Source organism: Phocoena sinus, chromosome 7 (genome assembly GCF_008692025.1).
Source record: "Phocoena sinus isolate mPhoSin1 chromosome 7, mPhoSin1.pri, whole genome shotgun sequence".
In the NCBI taxonomy this organism is placed as follows: domain Eukaryota; kingdom Metazoa; phylum Chordata; class Mammalia; order Artiodactyla; family Phocoenidae; genus Phocoena; species Phocoena sinus.
In genome coordinates this window covers 88017078-88041459 of record NC_045769.1, presented here as the reverse complement: position 1 = coordinate 88041459, position 24382 = coordinate 88017078, and the positions used below count along the sequence as shown (strand labels likewise).

Here is a 24382-nt window from a genome sequence, read left to right as displayed (position 1 = left end):
ACAGTTATAAAAGTTGGATTTTTCATATTGTATAATTTTTTGGAAAAAAATAACTGTGATTAATAATTTCAATCATGTTCCTTTGAATGGAAAGCACCAGATGAAATCCTTGAAAGAAAGGAAATGGGAAAACGTAATATTTCACATATGATATTACTGAAATCCCTTTGGCAATTAATAACTTCAGATTATGGAAGTTGATCTTTTTCTATATTTACATGACATTTAATTTACTTTTATATCTCCAAAGTAACCAATAACTTTATAGGTATATTTTAGAATTTATATCATTTAGTAGGAACTAGATTATCATAATTATTGTATCAAATGTCTTCTGAGACCATTTTAGCACTTGAAGAAAAGTCAATTCTGTTCTTAAATGTATCACTAAAATTAATGTATTCGGTCTTATAGAAGTATAGGTAGGTGACATTTCTTATCTGAACTCTCACTGGGAAGAAAAAACTGATTTTCAGTTTGTTTTTGCATTTTCCAAATGCTCAATGAGTTCTAGCCAAATAATTTGGACTTATGTTAATTAAAAAAACAAAACAAAACAACATGAAAAAACACTTTTAACATATTATGGAATAACTTATTTTTCTGATTATAGTTGAATTCTATTTAGGTATTCATTTTTATATGGTAGAGGTTTTTTTGTTTTCCTTTTTCTTTTTAACCAAAAATGAGGAAGAAAGAAAGAAAGGAAGGAAAGAAGAAAAACAAAAAAAAAGAAATAACACTAAACATACTTGCCAAGAAATAAAAGGACTAAAGCCCAAAGTGATTAGAAGGTGAACTTACAGAAACAAGAAGTAAAATTAAATTTTATTTTAAAGTGAGGAATTGTAGATCAGTGATATACTCTGTCTCCCAATCTCTTGCTTTTTTTTTTTTTTATTCTTCTATAAATAAGAAAATTTAGGGGCTATAATCCTAGCCTCTGTGACAACCTAGATAATCAGTATGGCTAGTTCTGAGCAGGGTAGGGTGAGCTAAGTGGTTTAGTTTTATTATGTATTGTGAGTTTAGCATCCTAATCATCAATGTTATAAAATAAAGACATTATAAAAAACAAAACAAAACAAAAATAAAGACATTAAAATTTGACACTGACATAATTCTTGAATAGTAGAAACCCTCGGAGTTGAACTAAGGAAGACTTTTTCAGTTCCTTCTGTTAACCTTATGAAGAGTTAAGTTAGATCACAAATGAGGATGATAATCAAATATGTATGATGTGTACAGGGCTGCGAATACGGAAGAAAATATTTAAGTATAATTTTACATAGCTGTGAATATAATATTCATAGATGTATATTTAAACCAATACATTGATAATATGTTATCATCCTAACCTTTTCGGGGTGTGACTACCTCTGTTATAATATTTTACTCATTTTTCTTATTTCTTAATGTAGGTACTTCCAAAGATATTAAAACTATTCTCACTTTTGGTAGCTTTTTGGAGGTGAAAATCTTGCCAGTTAGCTTTGTTTGTAAGATACCTGAGCAGTTCATGGGACTTTAGTTTTCTTACATCCAGTTTATCTTTTTTTGTCTTGTACCCTTTAGTTTAGAGAAACAAGAGGTGATGATAAGGATGTTGCAAATAATAAAACTAAAGAAAGTTTCAGGTTTAATTTCCTGCTTCATTCTTTTTGGGGTGAATCATGTGGTTTTCTTGTCATGCTGAAATCTTTTCATCATCTAAACATATGAGCTTAGGTAAAATTGACTAATACGTATCCATAGTGAAAGTAAGCGTTTCAAGAGGAACAATATAGATAGCTTTTATAGTTCTGTTAACAAAAAAGCATCGGGAAGGATTTGTCAGAGAGCTAGCTCTAGATGACTTGCATCAATATTTGATTAGGTACATTAGCTGGAATAACTCTCAAATGATCAGAATAAACATGATTATATCTCAAAAACATGGTATTAAGGCATTGTTGGGGTATCTGAGTGTGTGTGTTCAAGGGTTTCATTACCTACAGGATAATGAAGTATTTCTTCCTCAGTGAAAAAGACCATCACAGTTTTAGCCGATGTGCTACATCAGAAATAGCTTTAGAATACCAAGTTTGAATTAGGCATGGTGTTCAATCTCAGTCTATGAATTATAGATTACAGATAGCTAATGACTATTGAGATTTTTGGTTCAAGAAAAATCAAGGAAAAGCAAAATTAGAAATAATTTAAAATTTGAAATCTGTCTTTAAAAAGTTGATGGATGAGCAGTTATATGCCACATAATTACAATGTCTCTAGAGAAGTTGAACTTAAAATGAAGAGGAAAACAAACAAACATGTGCCTGAGATATGCTTGAAAGACTCATAAGCAAACATTTGTGACACAAAAAAATGGAAGGATTTCATTTGTTTCCTTTGTATATGTCATTTGGACATTTGAGTTCATTTTCTTTTTGCATTAAAAGTCAAATTTTCTTTATAGTCAAAGTCTTATTAAACTCTTGAGGTAGATTCAATCTTATTTGATTGGTACATAGTAACATAACTGTGCCAGCATTAACTAATTAGGTTTTGTATTCAACTATTCTCAGTAATTCAGAATGATGCTCACTGGCTGAGTTCAAGAACATCTGCCTATTTTAGAGCAGTTTTTGACATAAGTAGCTTTAATAATAAATAATATATTAAAGATATTTAGCAACTTCTATAATATATATATGTAAAGTAGACATAGACAAGTCATATGTGTTTAAAGTATAAATGTACATACATGTATGCATATATGATGTATGTGTCAATGTATATACCCACATGTAATAGCTTGACGTTAAGAAATAGAATGAATGAAAAAAAAAAAAAAAAAAATAAATAGAATGGTCCTTTCCACACACATACACTACCAACACTGAAAGACATATTGTATTTATTATAAAGGTCATACACACTCTAAGTTAAACTAGTAAATGTTCATTGCTGCTAACTTTTGTTCAATTCTACATTTAGCGTAATTGTCAAGGACCATCACAAGTTTGATGTAGCTTGAGAAAGCATTTAGCAACCGAGTAAATTGTAATGAAATGTGGTACGAGTTTTCTTAGTTAAGAGCAACCCTAGGTCTTCATCAGGGAAAGAGTGAATAAAAAGATTTATGTTCAAATCACATGTTTTAAGCATTTCTGCTAAGTGCTAGTTTGCTCTTTGGTGTTTAGCCTGAAATTTAAAGCACTGAGGATTAAAAGGATTACAACATAATCTTAAATAATCCTAAATGTCATTTACAGAGAGATACTTGTAATAACTAAATAAAACCATGTGAAAGGATGGCAGTATTGTCAGGCAGCATCTGTAACATAAGCAGTACTTCTGTCACCTTCTCTTTCCTCATGGATACGTCAGGCATTTACAAAGCTTTTCAATAGAAGTTCAGTTGAGAAAATGGTTGTAAAATAATTTATAACAATCAGTAATTTTTAAACATCTACTATCTTTTTGTTTCAAAGTTGAAGGAAAAGTTTCACTCAGGTTTCCTTCCTTCCTTTGAACATAAGGCTCTCTGAGCTAAACATTTTTGAAAGTCTGGAGAAAAGGAGTTCATGATATGGCTATCAAATAAATAGATGACACACCTCTAAAACATTCCCAGCCTCCAAGAAGCTGCCCTCTTATTAAATATATGATGGTCCCAAGCACTGTAATTAATTCCATGCCTTTTAATTTAGCACTAAAATATTCTTTACTCCTGTCATGTAAATTAGTTTTGCCTCCTCAAAGAATATACGAAGATAGAGACTATATCTCATACTGCATTTTTAAACCAGAAGACTGGAAACCTTTTAACCAATTCAGTGGTTACTGCTAAGGCTAAAATTGCATTGTTTCAGTTAAAAAAAAAAAAAAAGAGAAGAAATTCATTGTCATAAAAAAATTTTAAGAAATTATGTCCACAATATAGGCTCTATATTCCAAGATGATTTCTGGAGTGTCATCTCTAGTCACTTTTTAAAATGGGGGTTAAGAATAAGAAAAATACTATCTGTTTTCTTGGTCATTTTCATTACAACAGTATTTGATTACTCATTTGAAATAATTAAACCTTTTCTCAGAGCCAGACGGTGACTAGGCCTCAGTTTTTCTGAGTTTCCTTTCAAATAAAATTTTCAAAAAATTCCACCCATGAACATGCAGCAGGCTCATCTACAGATTACGTGATTTAAATAAGATAATTCTACTATTAATGAATTATGGTTGATTAGAAATGTATCAATTGCCTGCCTTAAAGGCAGAAAAAAATTAAATGACTCAAGAAGATGAAAGTTTATTTTTTTTCCTCTCACCACCAATTTATAACCTCAACAAAAACCATGGCCAAATTTCTTGGATTTGAGATTTTTTTTTTTTTTTTTGCATTACACGGGCTCATTTTTAACATATAAAAATATCTCAAGGAAGCCAATTCTGTCCCTAAAAGTAAATCTCGGAATAGATTTATCATTAGTTGTATTTCTTTTCTGACTTTGGATGGAGTCTTCTGACTATAATGTGTATTAAAGATATTCATGTAATATTTTCCATGGATATGCTTTACATTTAAACATAATTTGATAGCTCTTCCTGATCTGAATATGTCTTAGCTTAAAATCTTTAAGTACTACTTAAATTTATTAATGCGAAGATAATTTAATAACATCTTGGAAAATGTCATTTTAAGCCAAAAGGAAAACTACTGGTATTTTGCTTTTATCCATTTCCTTCTGTTAAAAGTGATGATTTAAAATAAATCTGAGCTTTTATCAATTTTCTCTTTCATTTTTCAATGCTTATAGTTAGACTAAATGCAAAAGGATGATTCTTCACATTCATATATGCATTAGATTTCGAGTAAAGCTGGTTTCACTTTGGAGAATTACTCACAGTATCTTAAAAGGCATGGCATTAAAAATAAACCAGAATAAGAGCAGCATTAATGTCTAATACAGTAGGTTTTTTAGTTTTTTCTTGTCCCCAATCATTTTATCTACTTATTAGATATTCATCCATCATTCAGAAGGTTCAGTGGAGAGAGCACAAGAGTCTGGGGACGTGTGTTCCAGTTTTGGCGATGTCAGTTGTAACTTTATGTAGAACCCAGGGTAGGATCCCTCCTCCAGCTTACAGTTTTTCACAGCAAAGAAATGAGAGAAGCCTTTAACTCACCTGCCTCCCATCTGTGTTAAGGTTAAAGTGAAACAGCCCTGTATTTGAAAGCAACTCCAAAGGACTGATTTTTAACATAAATAAGATGGGGTTGTATTCATCTTCTAACCACATCATCTCACAGTACTTTGAGAACAATTCCAGATGTGGATTTTGGAAGAAAATGGATAGGAGAGGTATGCCTCTGTGAAATGCAATTCAGGGTCTCTGTACTCTGTGTACTACCTTATGAACTTAACCAAGAGACTAAGATTAAATATACCATTGAAAATCTGTTCATTCATTGTCTAAGGATATATGTCCTCAAACATTACTGAAATTATTTTTAATATCCTAGTCTATAAGTAAATAGTATAATGAATGTAATATCTAATCAATACAAGTTATTTAATTAATGTCATATCCCAGTAAACACTTTAAGAAAAGCATTTTGCCCTGAAAGCCTCTACCAAGCTATTGAGAGCATCTTGCAAAAGGGAACTTAGAGACAAGTGCAGCTACTATGCCCCCAAATGAGAGACAACAACAAATGAGATATCCCCTACTTAGATATCAGGACAACACTTTTTTTCTGATTGAAGGGGAAGGGATATTATTTTGATGATTTTGGCTTCATTTTTTACCAGTGGGATTTCACAGAAGAATTTTGATGAATGGAATGGTATAATTTTTTCTAATTGGGGATTTGATTTAGGAATATTAACGTTAAGGGTGTATATAAGACTTACTGCAAAGGAGAGAGCCTGGAGGCAGGAAATAAAATTGATTGCAGAAATCTAAGGTGAGACCCAAAGAGCATGTTAGCCTGACTGATGAAAAGAGAAACAGAAACAAGTCCTTGGATGGCAAGTACACCCCTCAAATGAAGAACATGCCTGTTTGTTCAGACCATGTTACTTGGAAACCACTGTCTTTTTTCTGGTTCAACTTTTGAGAAGTAATAAAGATCTCTGTAAAAAACAGGTATAATCTCAAGTATAGAATTAAGATACTGATACCTTGGGTGTATTATCAAATAAAACAATAGCAAGCTTATGTTGCCTGGTGATTCCATGAAGCATGGAAGTCTGTGAGGATATGGTCTCATTTGCACAGCTTCTTTATTATACTGACTACCAAAGGACACAATGCTACCTCACTGTCTTCTACCTTACTGTCTTCATTTGTTTTTAAACTCTCATCAAAGCAGAATGCTACTGGATGACAGTAAAGATTGACAATAGCCATACTAGTACCTTTTAGTCCCAAATTAGCCAAGAGAACCAGGATTTTAAGGTTCCAAAATAAAATAAAATTAATCAAAATTAAAAATATAAAGAAAAAAAAGAGAAAATGTCAACTTGTCTTCCTATACTTCTAATATTTTAGCAGAAGAATGGATATGTGTTACCTAATGGGCTTATGTCACTGGTTAGCTCACTTCACATCGCTTTCTGGAATAGCTGGCTCCGTGTGCTCAAAGATAAGAGTTGTCCATTTGGAATAAATTCTGGATTTTAGTTTGACACCAGGCTAAATGCAACATGCCATTCTTCATTTATTGACATCATGATGTAAATCCTCTCCGCTTATGGAACACACTCTGTTTCTTGATGTTTTGGTAGAACTGGTGTGTTGGTCACTGAGCCATACATGGGCTAACAGTGCATTTCCCCATGTCTGCAGAACCAGAGTGAGGCTAGCTGAGTTATGTGGGGTCAAACCTGGGCCTTCATAACACCCACCTGAGCAAAAGCCACCACTGCCAATGGGGGATTTCATGGCATCAAAGTAGAATCATCAAGTGTTATGGTTTTTCCATTTGTAATTTTCCTTTTGTAAAGTACAAAAGATATTACACTGATGCTAGCAAGACAACATTCAAACCAATTTATTCCTTTTTCATATCTGTTTCAAAATTCTTATTTTATATTTTAAAGGAGAACAACGGTGTTTATTTCATGATGAATATGATTTCTTTTAATAGTAAACAGGCTTTTTCCAGAAAAAGGAACGATTTAATCCCTAAAGCTGGTACATAATAGATGGGGCAAATAAATGGTATGACATTTTATAGCTTGTCCATGAGGGTGACACAGGGTGAAATAAAATTGAGTGGTTTTGGATAATGTAGGATCACTGGCAGAGATATAGTTGATGCCATTCAGTTTTTAGAAACATAAGGTAATGAGGCTGGACCTGAAAGCAAGAGAAAAAAATATATATTCACAGCATTTATATGCCACAAGTCACTGAGCAGGGAAAAATCTGGGCAGTGGTGAGCAAAACTCTCAAACCTCAAAGCAGTGTTTAAAGCAGTATAAGAAAATAACAAAGCAAGCGTCCATAACAAAGGTATGAAATGTACACAAGAAAAAAAATAAGTTTAAAATTAAAGGAAAATGCCAGCATTCATACAGAACTGGAGAGGCCACTTGTAGAATCTATGCAACCTCTCAATATATGAGTTAAATATGTTACTAAAAATTCAGTAGAAAATAAATATTCAAGAGCAAGGCTGTAAACACTGCAGGACAGTTAAGGATTCTCGGTATTTGAAAAGGAGAGGAGGCTGTTTTTTTATCTTGACAGAATGTTGAGAAATGATCTAAGAGAAACGAAATGAAATGCCTGATGGTGGGGAAGGATCAGGAAGGAAGCTGTTAAACTCTTTTCAGATAACAGATCAGTATGAGGTGATTTGACCAAGAGAGGCACATTCACTTGGAGGCTTTAGATGAATTTCTTTTTAGTAGAGAGCTATTAGATCCTTGGCCTTCATCCCACCACTTTGCCTAACATTTTATTTCCAACACTGGGAGAAATTCTAAGTCTGACTTCCTTGGTGAACATGTGCAAACCAAAAAAAATTTACAGTGGAGAAGTTAACAAATGCTGCAAACAGCCCCAAAAGGGAAAGAAACATTGATATTGAGGATTCCCTTCCTGAGTAATATAGACCTTGATAGTTTTTAGGGATTTTTTTTAAAACTTGAATTTAAACAGTGCTTCATTTTTCACAATTCTCACACCCATGATCAAGTAGAGGAGAAGCTTCTGATATTTGAGATCTGTGATAGATTTGAAATCAATTCGTGGGAAGGGAGGTTATGAACACACTCTTTTGATGTGTAGGATGACTGATGAGGGTGGCAGGAAATTATGTGAAACCCTTCTCTTTTGACAGCTACACTGGAACATTTACAACCGCAGATGTTATTTGTCCATCAGAAAGGAAAATATTTGTTTCAAGCCACAGGCATTTTCTACCACGATATCAAAATGAAATTCAACAACAATTTAATGTTTAATGTGTAAGAAAATAAATATTTTGGGGAGGCCCAAATTCTAGAAAGCAAATAGATCCCACAAAATATAACTAGTGACATGAAAAAAATGGCTGGCCTCATTACGAACAAATCTGTCCTTTTGCTAAAGTAAGGATTGTTCTATTATTAACATAGGAAATCTTAGATGGACTGCACATAATGTCGCATTATTCATAAAAGCATTGCTGCCATCTGGTGGCTAGTTGGCATTTCAACACTGACTTTGCTGATTTGATTTGGCTGGGTGCTCTGGAGAGGTATTCAAAGGAGGTCTCTATTTATGTTGTTAAGCTTAAACCTGAAATCCCATGGCCCTAGGTGTTATTCATCTGATGGCAGTCCTTTCTCTCTGTCCTGTCATAGAATGGAGGATTCAGGGGAGGCAATGACACACTTGTGTAATTTTTGTCCTGAACATGAAAATATATTTTCCATGACTTATCTAAGGAAGTTATTCTTGGCTGTTATTGACTGATGAATTTTATCAACACTCATTTCTGTTAGAAAATAAATATGTAGTCAAATATTAGGAAGATTTATTGAATCTACAGATATACTATATTGCTTAAATAAGAATATATGTGAGATGTTGTAATCCCTCTTTTGGATCTAAGCATGAATTTTTTTTAAGTTACCACTTACTGAGCTTGATTTTGGAAATAACATAATTTACAGCGTCAAAAGAGAGAAATGTGTAGGGCCTCATAAAATTCAAGATTTCTTCCCAGTCATTCAATTGTTATATTGAAGAAATCTGATTAATTGGTAATGACTCAGAGACTTACGAAGTCATCTTTCTTCATGGATTACAAGTTAAATGACAAATATTCAGCTCATGCTGTACTTTTTATCAAAAATATAATAGTTAAAATGTAATTTAAGGAATTTTGATGGTTCTTAAGCATCAGTGAATTAACACATTCTTAATCAGAAGCAGTAGGGTTATCTTGGCAACTTCAGTGTATGTTTTGTTTCTAATAACTGTAGAATGTCTCATTGTATGTAATGAAAATCCTGATCCTTAAAGTGTATACTTATATAGATCACAAGTCTTTAAAGATTATAGGAGATAATGAGTTAAAATTACCCCAGGAGGAAAGTTGAAGTTCAGTCCTGAATTCTCAGGGATGATATTTAATAGTTAATACTCAGTTTCTACCAGCTATTTGCCTACATCTTTAAACCACCTTATAATTTAGTAAAAGTCAGATAACAAAAGGCCATTGCACTAACTTGGGAGAATCATAATATCAAATGCATATTATCTTTGCAAAAAAGTTTGTAAATGCCTGTTTTTAAAGTAAGACTGTGGGTTTTATTTTTAAATTCTTGGTTAAGATTTTCCTTCTGTGAACGCATACTTGATAATACCCTCGATAACTACCTACTTTTGCCACTTAAAATGTTTTCTCCCTCAAAATATTTAATTTGACTCATGGAAGAACATTGCTAGTTTTCCCTGGGAAGATCGCTTAATCCCCTACCCCTACCCCTGTCTCTATTTAGGAAGAGGATATGAAAAACAACAATAAAACCTTAGAAAGAAAGTAAAATCTATGATTATGCCCCAGTCTCTTTCACCTATAAGTATAAAATTTCAAGTAAATTATTCTCCTATTCAACTTGGATACAACCCTATAGTGGCTTCTAATGGCTCCGTAACAGAGATGGTAGCTATGGTCAGGACGCTCCAGGCTGTAGTCATAAGTTGCTAATGTTTGTTTCAATAACATTTGCTTTTTGGCAGCTTTTACAGCTACTTAACACTAAATTCCCATTTAGCCAGGAGAATCATTCACATACTATAATGAATGATGTCACCTTAAATCCTTTAGTATGTAATTGCTGGATGTTACATTTTATAGCAGGGCATTTAATGGTGTATTTGTTTATGCTAAATTTTATGACAGTGACAGCTGTATCTCAGTGGAGGAATGATCCATTCCTTTCATAGGAAGCTAGGTTTGAATTCTCTTTAAGCAAACAGTTTTGCCATATATGCCCTCTGGTTTAGGCAGCGTTCCCCCTCAAACCAAAGTTAGAGACTAGGAATTTTGTAGCAAGTAGTTTATTTGCGAGATGTCCCAGAAAGCAAGAATTCAGAACTAGAAAGAGTGAAACAGAGGAGGAAAAGGCACTACAAGGAGCGTTATTGAGTGGGTCAAAGTGGCTAGGATGCTTGTCAGAATTTTCACCCAAGGATTAACAGAATGAAGCATTTGTTCATCAGCTTCTCATCCCTTTGGTTTAGGGTCACCTCGGATGGGATAATATCTTTAAATCTTCTTGACTTTTAGGCTGCACATGTGTGTGTATGTGTGTGTGTGTGTGTGCACCAAGAAGGCTCTTTCAGGTGTCCTCCTCCTTAGACTAGAGAATATCAGTGACAGAAAGTGAAAGATACCTGGTGCATGCTTGAGGCAAGATGAAGTCAGGACAAAGGAATGTGAAGCCCTCACAGAAATGTTTACACCAGCTACAGCTAGAGTCACAGGTAAAGCCAAGAAGATGTGAGGCAGGACACAAGAAGTATGTGATGCAATTCACTCCTTGCTATACTCAAGTTGACTTGGACCTCATGTTAACCTTAATCCATTTCTGAATATTCCAAGATGGTGGCTGGCCTCAGTTTCTTCAAAAGAGGTAGTAAAAAAGTTGTGGTGGTATAAGTTACACTCCTTTACTGCCACTGTGTCTGAGGTCATATTTGCTATTAATCATCTACTTCTTGTACGACTCATTCTAGATTTTTCTCACCCTCAGTCAGGACTGCAACTAGTCTGTTGTGTTTGCCTTATGAGGTGAATCAGACTTTCATACCTGACGGATTTGAGCCCTTAATTTTTTGACAGTGCCAGCCTCTGTTTGCTGCAGTTGACAGTTCACTGCTCTCACCAGGCACAGAAACACGAAGACACACGTCAGTGAATTCCCCGAGTTCCTGAATCATTTCTTCAACTCCCATTGTACAGAAGCAACTTCACCTTCTCCTTATAATAGGGCCAGTTATCCTCATGATTATAGCAGCTATTTTATTTGTCTGTTGGTCCACTGCTTGAGTATCCATAGTTACATACATGGTTTGGCATCTGTGCATAGTTTCCATCTTTGCTACTAGGGCCACTCCATTCATGAGTGTATTTTACAAGTTCCAAGTGGCTAAAGACAAAGGTTAGAGGACTTATTATAACTTTAAGTTCAGTGATTCCATTACTAATCCTTGCCAGAAGCAAACTTCTCCCCCATCCCAAGAACAAGAATTTTTAATCTAGCAGAGCCAAAGCTGCAAAAGTCAAAAGTATCAATGCTGCAAATGGGTTACTACAGGAGCTACTCCTGCTTCTACCTCTTGGTCCTTAGACTCATATAATCTAGCTGTTGGGGACACTGTAACATATATCAGATAATGATTCAGTATATATATTACATCTTGCAATACGACACCCTAACCAAACAGGGTCTAATCCCTAAGCTATCACCTTAACTGAGACTTTAAGAAGTCATTCCATTATTCTATTAGGTTGATTGCTACCAAATAATATGTTATTTAGTAAGAACAGTGGATCCCGGGATCCACTTTCAAAGGAAGGGCTCTGATACAGTGAATTTGCTATCAGGCACCTGGTTAGTCTCTTTTAAGGACTCAGTTGTGCTTCTGCTGCTGGAAGACTGAGCAATCAGCAGTGGTAGGAGTTATATCATCCTTGGTTAGAGGGAGCCATGGTTTGGCATCTGTGCATAGTTTCCATCTTTGCTACTAGGGCCACTCCATTCATGAGTGTATTTTACAAGTTCCAAGTGGCTAAAGACAAAGGTTAGAGGACTTCAACTGATTAAGTCATCTGGTGTACTTACTCTCTGGTAGACATTAACACATGAAGATAAAACACAATGATTTGCATGTCCTGTGCCCACTCCCATGAGTCCACTGACTCCTTTATCTCCAGCCTTCCAGACTGTTTCCTTCCAGGCCTCTGACCAAAAAGCAGAGTCATTCTCCACTTTCCAGAAATCAGTCTATATGCTTACCTCAGGCTGCCCTGCTCTCTACAGAGTGAACAAGTTAAGTTTCTTTCTTATATTTCTCCCCATGGGAATATTTCTCCTCACCACTTTCCTGCAGGCTCACCCCAGGGTCGGCCTATGGTGCAGCTGCAGTTCATATTTTTGGTGTTCACCAACATACTGAGCTGACCCATTCATGAATCAGGCTTGAGTTTTTTCATCCTTCATCAGTTGGCTTTTAGGAACTTCCATGAGGCCATAGGTGCAAGCTCAGAGAGAAGCACTACTCCAATAGTGACAGATATAATGGGGCTTTGGGCCATGTGTTCATGTAACTTACTTAGGCCCTCTGGACCTGCTTGGGCCAAATTCTAAATATAGCATTTCCATCCATGGATTGTTGTCCAATATTATTATTCAATGGATTTGACAATGCCTTGCTCATCATGGGAAGCTGAAGTCACATAGTCACTTGACGTCTTGTGATCAGGTGCTCAGTCTGTTCTAACCCAGTAATAGGCCAGGAGCTATGTTTTAGGTGGTGAGGATTTCTTTACTGAAGGAAGCAAAGTCTTCCTCCACAACCCTGGGGGTCTTCATTGTGAGGATCTTTTTATAAACTGCCACAAACTCCACAGCAGCATTATACTGTAATTCCTCATTGAATTTTCTGAGTCATATGACTGAAGAGTCAAAGAGCTTACACCATAGCCTGAGCTTGCTGCAGGCATTGCTAAGTTTTGGATAGCCAGGCTGATGTGTGAATGACATCCAGAAATACTCCTGCTGCCTAGTGTACTGACTCACCTGTCATGGAGGTCCAGGACTTGTGATAATATCACTGTTCAAGAATATCTAAGAGCAACCCAGATTCTTGATTGTAAACAAATACAAGATTATTGTTTTAAACCACTAAATTTGGGGCTAGTTTGTTACAGAGCAACAGCTAATTGATACAAGTAATATGCCTACAAAGAAAATTCAATGGCTTGATTTTTAGAAGAAAAAAATAACATATTTGAAAGTAAAATTCAGCCAGTATAAAAGGCCTTTGTAAAGGTTGTGGAAACCCAGTTCATGGTGTCAGCTTCTAATAATTAACTACCAAGCACTAGTTCCTTACAGGGTTGTAGAGAAAATGCAGGTAGTAGCATTTCATCTCATCATGTGTCTTTTCTATTACTCAGTTTGTTTATAGAAATAGCCGCCTAACAAAGTTAACTTCCAGGAAAGATGCCAGGTTACACAGAACCATACCAGAGCCTCAGAATCACTTTGGGCTTTCACCCAAAGTTTTTGCAACATTAGGTGGAGGCAACATAATTTGGCTTGAAAAGTTACAAGAGAAAAAATCACAGCAAATGCTCATGGAACAGTATGTTCAGAGTCTTCAAGATAGTATCTTTCTTGGCCTCTTAAAAATCAGAGACTATTGTATATTTATGCTATTTTTTTAAATGGTCTGGATCAACAGGACCCAGGGTCGTCACAGGTCATTGTTAGGCCAGCAACTATAGAGGTTCTAACCCAAAATTTGAGCCGTAAGACATAAGACCAGATAGAGCTACAGTTGGAAAATCTAAATATAGCTGAAAAGTTTTGGCACTTCAAGAGTTTCTGGGAGAAAGAAAAGAAATTTGATTTCTGTGCTGCTGATGGAAAAGCTTGCAAATGACCTAAGAAAATTATATTTGTCATATTTTCATTGCAAATGGTATTTTTTATTTGTTCCTAAAGGTTGAAAATGACCTTCATGTTAAAAATCATTAGTTAGGAAAAAGCATGAAGTCCATGTTGCTTTGCATTTTGGAGTTAAATATTCTACCAATTCCTTTCATTTTGAAAAATATACACATAGAGAATGCTACTATTTGTCCTCAGAATTTTCACAGGATATTTCAGGTCAGAAGGTATTTATTTGTGCAAGGTTAACATGTGATTCCCAGACCTACCTTCATCGATATAATTTTTAGTTTCTTTTTTTCTTCCTAAAATATGTAAATAAGATGGTTTAATTCATTTATTTCTTTCTGTTTTTTTTTACATAATTAAACCCAAAGATAAGCATGGTATATTCTATGTTAAAGCTGCATGATACTAAGAATACTCTGCTTTGGATTAAAAATTTATTTGAATTCCTTAATTAAATTAAATTTTCAATTTTCAAGAGTTTATTATTTCTAAATCTGTGTTAGGTTAACTTCAGGAACAAAAACTGATGAAAAACAGGGAATAAAGTTATTCAGTTACATCAAAGTCTAGGTTTTAAATAATTTTTTGGTAGTTATTTTAGAAATTGTGTGTTCAGTTACTACTTTTTCACAGTACTGAGTAGAACTCCAGAATCTTGGAAAAAGTCAGTTTTCAAAAATGTCTAATTTATGTTTAAGAAATTGAATAACACTCAACTATTTCCCATTTATTCCTATTACACCCGTTGTTTCACAGTTTATTTTAAATAATTTTTCCACTCCATATAAAATGCCATTTTGATAACACATGTTACTTTATCTTCTAAAGTCAAACAAAATTATTTTTTTTCAGTGTAACACAAATCAAATCACGGTGCAAATTTCAGTAACTGGAGAAAGTAGCTGAGCTATTTTTCAAATGCAAGCTCTAAGAAAGTTAACTAATACTTGGGTTATGTAGAGTACTTATTTGCTATTGGTGACTAAGTAGTAATTCTACTACTTTTGCTGGAACTCCAAACAGGGTGAACTCCAAACAGGTGAACAGGTAGTCAGGAGTTGTCATTGTAAGTAATTAGATTGCTTTTACCAAAGACATGATTTATATATGACATTATTTACCAAAGAAATGATGTATGTCTGTGATTACTAATTCATATTTATTATTTATTTCTTTCACTTAGCATATGAATCTGCTAAATTTACTTATTAAAGGTGAAATATTTCTGAATTTTCTACTTTGATGAGTCCAATCTGACTCAGGGGCAGAGAGATGTAAGAGGGATCACTTCTTAAGTTACTTTGTGTAGGATTTCCATTGTATCAACAAAATCCTTACACTTACTTTTCTCCCATAAACTTTGCTTAGTATTCACTCATGTTTCCAAATAAATAAAAGATCTATAATGACTTAATGAAGTAAACATTAACAGAATGATACAAAGGACCAAATGGCATCAGGGTTTTGATTTACCATACTTCAATTTATGGTCCCTGTATCATCCAGGATAGACTTTAGGAACAGATTTCTGTTGCTCAGCTCTGTACTGTCTTCATTCTGGGTCACAGGTTGAAGGAATAGCCTCTGTCTGGAACAGATATGACAAGCTACATGCTAGCCTTTAAGCTCTTGTCTGAAAGTGGCATATGTCAGGTCCGTCTTCATTTCATGGGACCAAGGAAGTCACACAGCCAGGAGACTACACACTAATCCTCCCATGTGCAGGGCCACTGCAGGGAGATGCACTGTTATAAATGGTAACTGATAATAGAGTCTACCACAATCCCTACACAACTACATATTCAACTCACTTGACATAACCTGCCCGATCTAAAGGGTTGTTGTTGTTCTTTAAATGGAGTAACATTTCATCAAGCCATTCTAGAGATAAAAAACATTTAACATAATTGATTGCATACTTGTAATTGATGGTGACATAGTGACTTATTTAAAAGAACCATTCAGCTTCTTTGATAAAGACTGTTGAGTATGAAACTAGAGTTCAAGTTATTCAACAACACATGACAACCTGCATACTAATTCATATCTATTTTAAGTTAGTTCAAAAGTGTTGAGAATATAGAAAATGTGCATCAATAATTATTTAAGTCCAAGTCAGATGCATGAATTATAGGAGCTAAAGGTCAAAGAATTCAGAGTGAAATAAATACTTTATGAGGGTGTCAAAAATGAGGTGAGGGTTGGAAAGTTCATTCAGTAATTGAACCATGTTAATAGGCTTACACCTTTTTTCAATGGTAAATGAATATACGTCTCATATTATCAAATAAGGCTGTCTTCTGGTCATAGATATTTATATACCATCTTTAAAGATATTGAATACATACATACTGTGCCTGATTTTGTTGGTCTCAGGAAATGCTTTGCTGAAAAAATAAACGTAGAGCACTTTTGTTGTTGAAATAACAGTTTTCTGGAATACAAATATTTGGCATAAGAAATCATGATTCTTTTCTATCGAGTTTTATGAATTTTATCCTTCTGAGGTGTATTCTAGAGAGATAATATTAGATGGGATGGAAGACGAAATGAGGGTGCTCAGTGTAAATTGTTCGATAGCAAAGGAACACATTTTGCTTCATAAGCCTCATTTTTAATACTATAGATTTGTTACAACAAGTAAAAACTACTTTAATTTTAGCGAAAGTACCAACTAGTGTCAGTGAAAAATGATTGCAATTCAACTTTATATATGTAGCTATCACGGCAAAGTAATTTTACAGAGTGTAGGTTTTTTGTTTTGTTTTGTTTTTGCTTGGAAGTCATTGGTTTTAAGTCCTATGTTTCGAATGTACAGCGTATTGGTATAACACAAACAAAAAGGCCCTCAAACAAAAGTCCCAGTAAACCAAGTTGCAATTAGCTTCGACTCCTGGGAAATATTCTAGCATATGTTGCTGGCACTTGAAAAATTTACACCTTATGAGGAAAGGCAAGAAAATTCTGTCAAACAATTAAACTGATTGGAATTCCCAAGAATGTGAAAAAACAAAATGAGTCCTGTGTTAGAAAAGAATGGAAAATAGTTGTGTATACGGCTGTAAACAGAAAGAGTAAAATATTTTTGTGCCTTGTGTAAATCAGTATTTTTTTTCTTTATAACAAATGTAATGCAAGTCAGGTAAAAACTTTTAGTACTGATTTATTCTTTTAAAAACTACACATTCTAGACTTGAAAATGTATTTAATTAAATAACCTCTAGAATAGCAATAGGGTGGCACATTTGGTATTAATATTTTTGGATAAATTAGATGCTTATTAAATCTTTGGATAAGTATACATTTGACAACTAAGTTGGTAAAGATAAAATATGGGTATGTTACCATCAAATAATATAGAATATACCAAGAAGAGAGCAAATAATTCAGATTAAGAGTAAAACAGAAGTTGGCATTTAAAAGATTAAACTAGGATAATATCAATTGAAAGAAAATTATCCAACAAAATGAAAAGGGAAGACCCTGCTATATGCTGCCCTTCCTAAGTAAATATACTTCAAAGAGTTGTAAGAAAAAAAATTAGAATACCTTAGGTTTTCAAGGAAATAAAATAAGCTTTCTGATTTAGAAGGCTATGTTTGGTAGATTTCTTTAAGAAAGAGAATATACTGTGGTTTACCCATTTCCTATTCTAAATATTCCTGTTCCAACATGGGTTTATTATATTCACATGCTTTCATCTATATAGAAATTATAGGAGGTGATGGATAAGTTTATGACATTGATTGGTATGATGGTTTCAATGTTTTATACTTATCTCCAAACACATCAAGTTGTATTTATTAAACACCTATAGCTTTTTGTGTCTCAAAAAGATGAAAATGAATGAATCATAACTACTTTAAAAGGATCTGTACTTAGTGAATATATAATATCCCATGCAGTTGATAAATGCAGTATTATTATTTTAAAAAAGAAATGGTAAGTTAATTAAAGTAATGCTTCTCCAGTCTCATAGCACAGGGAGATCAGCTTGGTGCTTTGTGACCAGCTAGAAGGGTGAGATGGGGGGGTGGGAGGGAGGGAGGGAGACGCAAGAGGGAAGAGATATGGGGCTATATGTATATGTATAACTGATTCACTTTGTTATAAAGCAGAACCTAACACACCATTGTAAAGCACTTATACTCCAATAAAAACGTTAAAAAAATAAAAAAAATAAAGTAATGCTTCTCAAGCTTTTCTATTAATAAATCCTAAAGAGGGAATAAAAACTCTGAAAGCTAGGGAGGAATCAGAGATAAAGATACAGACTTAGGGAACTTCAGGATTCAGATGGTGTCTAGCACATGAGGTTGCTAAACATGAGGTTTAGCACATACAGCTACTTGCCATTAAAGCTATAATTTTCATCACATATAAAAGAAGTGAGTCTCATACAGGTCGTGATCCTTACAATCAACTTGCTCATCCAATTCTTAAATTTCACTGCCACAGTGATTTTTGTTCCAATTTTTAAGAGTGTTCCTTTACAGCTGATGGTTGAGACTCTGGACCTTTGAATTAATATGTGATTAATGAGTCATTTTTTATTAATAAGGTAAAAAAATGAATTTCCATTTACCTAGTCAAATTGTGATCATTTTCTATGAAGATAAATAACAAAATAACCCAGAAGTTAAAAACTTTGGCTTAGTTAAGTATATACCTTCCAGCTGAAAAAAGTATTCCAGGTCACTTCCTATGAATTATAAATTTGGTTAAAAACTTTTTAAAAAGCCAAGCTATTTTTAAACTATTTATCATTTTTACTACTCTATTGATCATACTGAAAGTAAATCATGAGCAAAATTATTCAAAACAAAATTATTCCCATTGAATGCTATAGTGGCTGCAAGTGTGTTCAGAGTGTGTGCTAGCAGCCCTGCAGGGCTGCCTGTTATATTGATGTGTGTACAAGTCCCATTAGGTGCAAGTATCAATACCTTTTAAAACAAACGGTCGGGCTTCCCTGGTGGTGCAGTGGTTGAGAGTCCGCCTGCCGATGCAGGGGACATGGGTTCGTGCCCCGGTCCGGGAAGATTCCCCATGCCGCGGAGCAGCTAGGCCCGTGAGCCATGGCCTCTGGGTCTGCGCGTCCGGAGCCTGTGCCCCGCAACGAGAGAGGCCACAACAGTGAGAGGCCCGCGTACCACAAAAAAGAAACAAAAAAAACACTGTCCACAAAGAGGCGCAGATGTTATGTCCATAATTTACAAATATGTCTGTAGTAAAATATTAATCATCTTACATATTCTTCACCAACTACAAACCTTTATTTGATTTTCATTTTGCTCAAGATGTTACTACTCAGAAGTTTTCACCTTTGTGTAGACATTTCTGGTTTGCTTTGGATGTGATTTCCTTTACATTTATGCGTTAAAATACAATCCTTAACCACACTGAGATCAGCACCTTTTCATTTGTATTGCCCATTTCTGAAAGGATTTCAGTATTTTTAACATTTAGCTAGTGGTGATATTTATTTGTTCATAATTTATTTTGGTGTGTAGTGTAACATGACTCAAGTACTCAAACATTCAATAACATTTTGTGAATAATGTATCATTCTCTATGGTTTTATGATGCTTATATTTTTATTATATATTATTTTCTCTTTTTAATAAGTGCATTTCAGATATCAATTTAATTTCTTTGCCATTGCACCCCGTATTACTGTCATCACTATTGTAACCATATAATTTATTCTAATTACTGGCAGATCAAATCTCCTGGTCAGGTTTTCTTTTTTTAAACTATCTTTATATTGCTCTATTATCTACAGGCTGTTAGTATAATATGAAAGCAATCTAATTTTGTTCTTTGCAAGTAACCTGGTTTACCTGCCTGTTTATATCTTTATTCTCAAAAATTTTTTTTTAAATCTTATTTATTTTTCTACTAATTTACTAGTCACATTCAATATTTTAATGCATATTCAAGCTTCAGGTTATTTTTTAAAAAGTTCATGTCAGTGATGAATCACTTCACGTTGTTTTTTTTTCATCTTCAGTGCATCTAACTTTCTGTAACATTGCACCTCCCTATCTGTTTTTCATATGTATCATGTTTATCTCAAAATTTCTCCCTCGTGGTCTCTTTCCTCTATATTAGAAATGGCAGAATTTTCCCTCTCCATTGTTGATACTTGGTTTCTGTTTGGTTTTGTGTTGTTTTTTTTGCCGTGTAAATTCAGCTCTTTTCTGCCTCTAATAAATATTTCTGCCTCTAATTAATATTTTAATAAATAATTCTGATCTAATGCACAGAGTTGCCCTGCCTTGTTTTCTTACCTTTTCCAGCCATATGCACATCTCACTCTATGTAAGCCATATGCACATCTCACTCTATGTAAGCCTTTAAAAAAATCAAATCTTTTTTTTCTGGCCATATACATTCCAAGTTTTCTTTTGTTGCAACACAGGTATGTTCCTACAGGTTCTGGTTTCTATAATAAATCTTTTTTCCCCCCACAGATTTTTCTCTGTATCTTTTTTTTTTCATAAGTTAATGGTCATCTTTTTTTTAAATTCATTTTATTGAAGTATACCTGATTTACAGTGCTGTGTTAATTTCTACTGTACAGCAAAGTGATTCAGTTATACATATATATATATATGTATACCTTCTTTTTCATCATGGGTTATCACAGGATATTGAATATAGTTCCTTATGCTATACAGTAGGACCTTGTTGTTTACCTTTTCCGTATATAATAGTTTGCATCTGCTAATCCCAAACTCCCACTCCATCCCTCCCCCACACCCCTCCTCCCCCTTGGCAACCACAAGTCTGTCCTCTATGTCTGTGAGTCTGTTTCTGTTTGGTAGATAATTTCATTTGTGTCATATTTTAGATTCCACATATAAGTGATATCATATGATATTTGTCTTTCTCTGGCTTACTTCACTTAGTATGAAAATCTTGAGGCCCATCTATGTTGCTGCAAATGACATTATTTCATTCTTTTTATGACTGAGTAATATTTCATTTTATATATATATATCACATCTTTATCCATTCATCTGTCAATGGACATTTAGGCTGTTCCCATGTCTTAGCTATTGTGAATAGTGCTGCTATAAACATTGGGGTTCCTTTTTTCTTTTTGAATTATAGTTTTTTCCAGATATATGCCCAGGAATGGGATTGCTGGATCATATGGCAACTCTATTTTTAGTTTTTTAAGGAACCACCATGCTGTTTTCCATAGTGGCTGCACCAATTTACATTCCCACCAGCAGTGTAGGAGGGTTAACAGGCATCTTTTGATTCAACATTATTTGCAAAAATAGACAGCCGGTCAGCAGGCTGTAGTTTTCTGACCCTTGTCTCTTGTTCAAGAGACACTCTCTGAAAAACACAAACCAGTCAAAAAATAGGCAAGATCTGAACAGGCACTATGTAGAAGATAATGTGCCATTAGCCAGTAAGTATACAAACAGCTCAATCTCTCAAGTCACCAGTGAGTTTGTGATCAAACTCCCTCCCTGACAGCCCAGGAGGCCTTCAGGTACTTCTCCTAACAGGGCAGGAGGCCGCCATGCAAATGACACCAGTGATGAGAGCATCTTGGGGCAGCTCTCCCTACCCAGAACGAGGGGGCCTTCCCTGTCTAATCTTCACGTACATTGAGAGTATTCAGGACCCTCCTTGGAGCCCTCAGATACACGTAAAAACTGTATATCCTGCTGTTTAGGAAGTAAGGGAGGGAAGACCGCATCTGGTGAAATCACTGATACGATGCAGAAAAAATTTCCAGACCATCCTTCCTGAAGGTTAAATTCTTTCTTCACGAGAGGAGGACTGGACAATGGGATCGCAGAGCACGGGCAGAGATCTCCAAAGTTCTTTCTGCTTGGTCAGCTGTAATATGCTTCCTCTGAACATTGCTGATCTCAAACATTTTATTTATTTTTTTTAAAATAGATCTTTATTGGAGTATAATTGCTTCACAATACTGTGCTAGCTTCAGTTGTACACCATAGTGAATCAGCCATATGCATACACGTGTCCCCATATCCCCCTCCTCTTGAGCCTCCCTCCCACCCTCCCCTCTAGGTGGACACAAAGTACCGAGCTGATCTCCCTGTGCTATGCTGCTGCTTCCCACCAGCCAACTATTTTACATTCAGTATTGTATGTACATCAATGTTACTCTCACTTCACCCCAGCTTCCCCCTCCTACCCCATGTCCTCAAGTCCATTCTCTTTGTCTACGCATTTATTCCTGCCCTGCCACTAGGTTCATCAGTACCATTTTTTTTTTTTTTAGATTCCATATATATGTGATAGAATACGGTATTTGTTTTTCTCCTGACTTGCTTCACTCTGTATGACAGACTCTAGGCCCATCCACCTCACTACAAATAACTCAGTTTCGTTTCTCATTGTATATATGGGCCACATCTTCTTTATCCATTCATCTGTCGATGGACATTTAGGTTGGTTCCATGTCCTGGCTATTGTAAATAGTGCTGCAATGAATATTGTGGTACATGACTCTTTTTGAATTATGGTTTTCTCAGGGTGTATGCCCAGTACTGGGATTGCTGGGTCATATGGTAGTTCTATTTTTAGTTTTTTAAGGAACCGCCATACTGTTTTCCATAGTGGTTGTATCAATTTACATTCCCACCAAAAGTGCAGGAGGGTTCCCTTTTCACCACACCCTTTCCAGCATTTATTGTTTCTAGATTTTTTGATAAAAGCCATTCTGACCAGCGTGAGGTGATACCTCATTGTAGTATTGATTTGTATTTCTCTAATAATTAGTGATGTTGAGCATCTTTTCATGTGCCTCTTGGCCATCTGTATGTCTTCCTTGGTCAAATGTCTATTTAGGTCTTCCACCCATTTTTTAATTGGACTGTTTGGTTTTTCGATATTGAGTTCCATGAGTTGTTTGTATATTTTGGAGATTAATCCTTTGTCTGTTGTTTCATTTGCAAATATTTTCTCCCATTCTGAGGGTTGTCGTTTTGTCTTGTTTATGGTTTCCTTTGCTGTGCAAAAGCTTTTAATTAAGTCCCATTTGTTTATTTTTGTATTTATTTCCATTACTCTAGGAGGGAGCGTCAAAAAGATCTTGCTGGGTTTATGTCAAAGAGTGTTTTTCCTATGTTTTCCTCTAAGAGTTTTATAGTGTCCGGTCTTACACTTAGGTCTTTAATCTATTTGGAGTTTATTTTTGTGTATGGTGTTAGGCAGTGTTCTAATTTCATTCTTTTACATGTAGCTGTCCAGTTTTCCCAGCACCACTTATTGAAGAGGCTATCCTTTCTCTATTGTATGTTCTTGCCTCCCTTGTCATAAATTAGGTGACCATATGTGCATGGGTTTATCTCTGGGTAGTCTATCCTGTACCATTGATCTATATTTCTGTTTTTGTGCCAGTACTATACTGTCTTGATTACTGTAGCTTTGTGGTATAGTTTGAAGTCAGGGAGCCTGATTCCTCCAACTCTGTTTTTCTTTCTCAAGATTGCTTTGGTTATTCGAGGCCTTTTGTGTTTCCATACAGATTGTGAAATATTTTGTTCTAGTTGTGTGAAAAATGCCACTGGCAGTTTGATAGGGATTGTGTTGAATTTGTAGATTACTTTGGGTAGTATAGTCATTTCACAATATTGATACTTCCAATCCAAGAACATGGTATATTTCTCCATCTGTTTATGTCATCTTTGGTTTCTTTCATCTGTGTTTTATAGTCTTCTGAGTACAAGTCTTTCACCTCCTTACGCAGGTTTATTCCTAGGTATTTTATTCTTTTGTTGTGATGGTAAATGGGAGTGTTTTCCTTAATTTCTCTTTCTGATTTTTCATTGTTGCTGTATAGGAATGCCAGAGATTTCTGTGCATTAATTTTGTATCCTGCAACCTTAGTAAATTCACTGATTAGTTCTAGTAGTTTTCTGGTGGCATCTTTAGGATTTTCTATATATAGTATATGTCATCCACAAACAGTGACAGTTTTACTTCTTCTTTTCCAATTTGTATTCCTTTTATTTCTTTTTCTTCTCTGATTGCCATGGCTAGGACTTGCAAAACTATGTTGAATAAGAGTGGCAAGAGTGGACATCCCTTGTCTTGTTCCTGATCTTAGTGGAAATGCTTTCAGTTTTTCACCATTGAGTATGATGCTTGCTGTGGGTTTGTCATATATGCCTTTATTATGTTGAGGTAGGTTCCCCTCTATGCCCATTTTCTGG

At 34.8% G+C, this 24382-nt stretch overlaps 1 protein-coding gene across 5 annotated transcripts in view; it reads left to right on the top strand.

Annotated features, from left to right (window-relative positions):
• Window positions 1–24382, top strand: part of ARHGAP15 (Rho GTPase activating protein 15) — a 623633-nt gene that overhangs the window by 130426 nt on the left and 468825 nt on the right. The gene's annotated exons all lie outside the window — the stretch shown is intronic.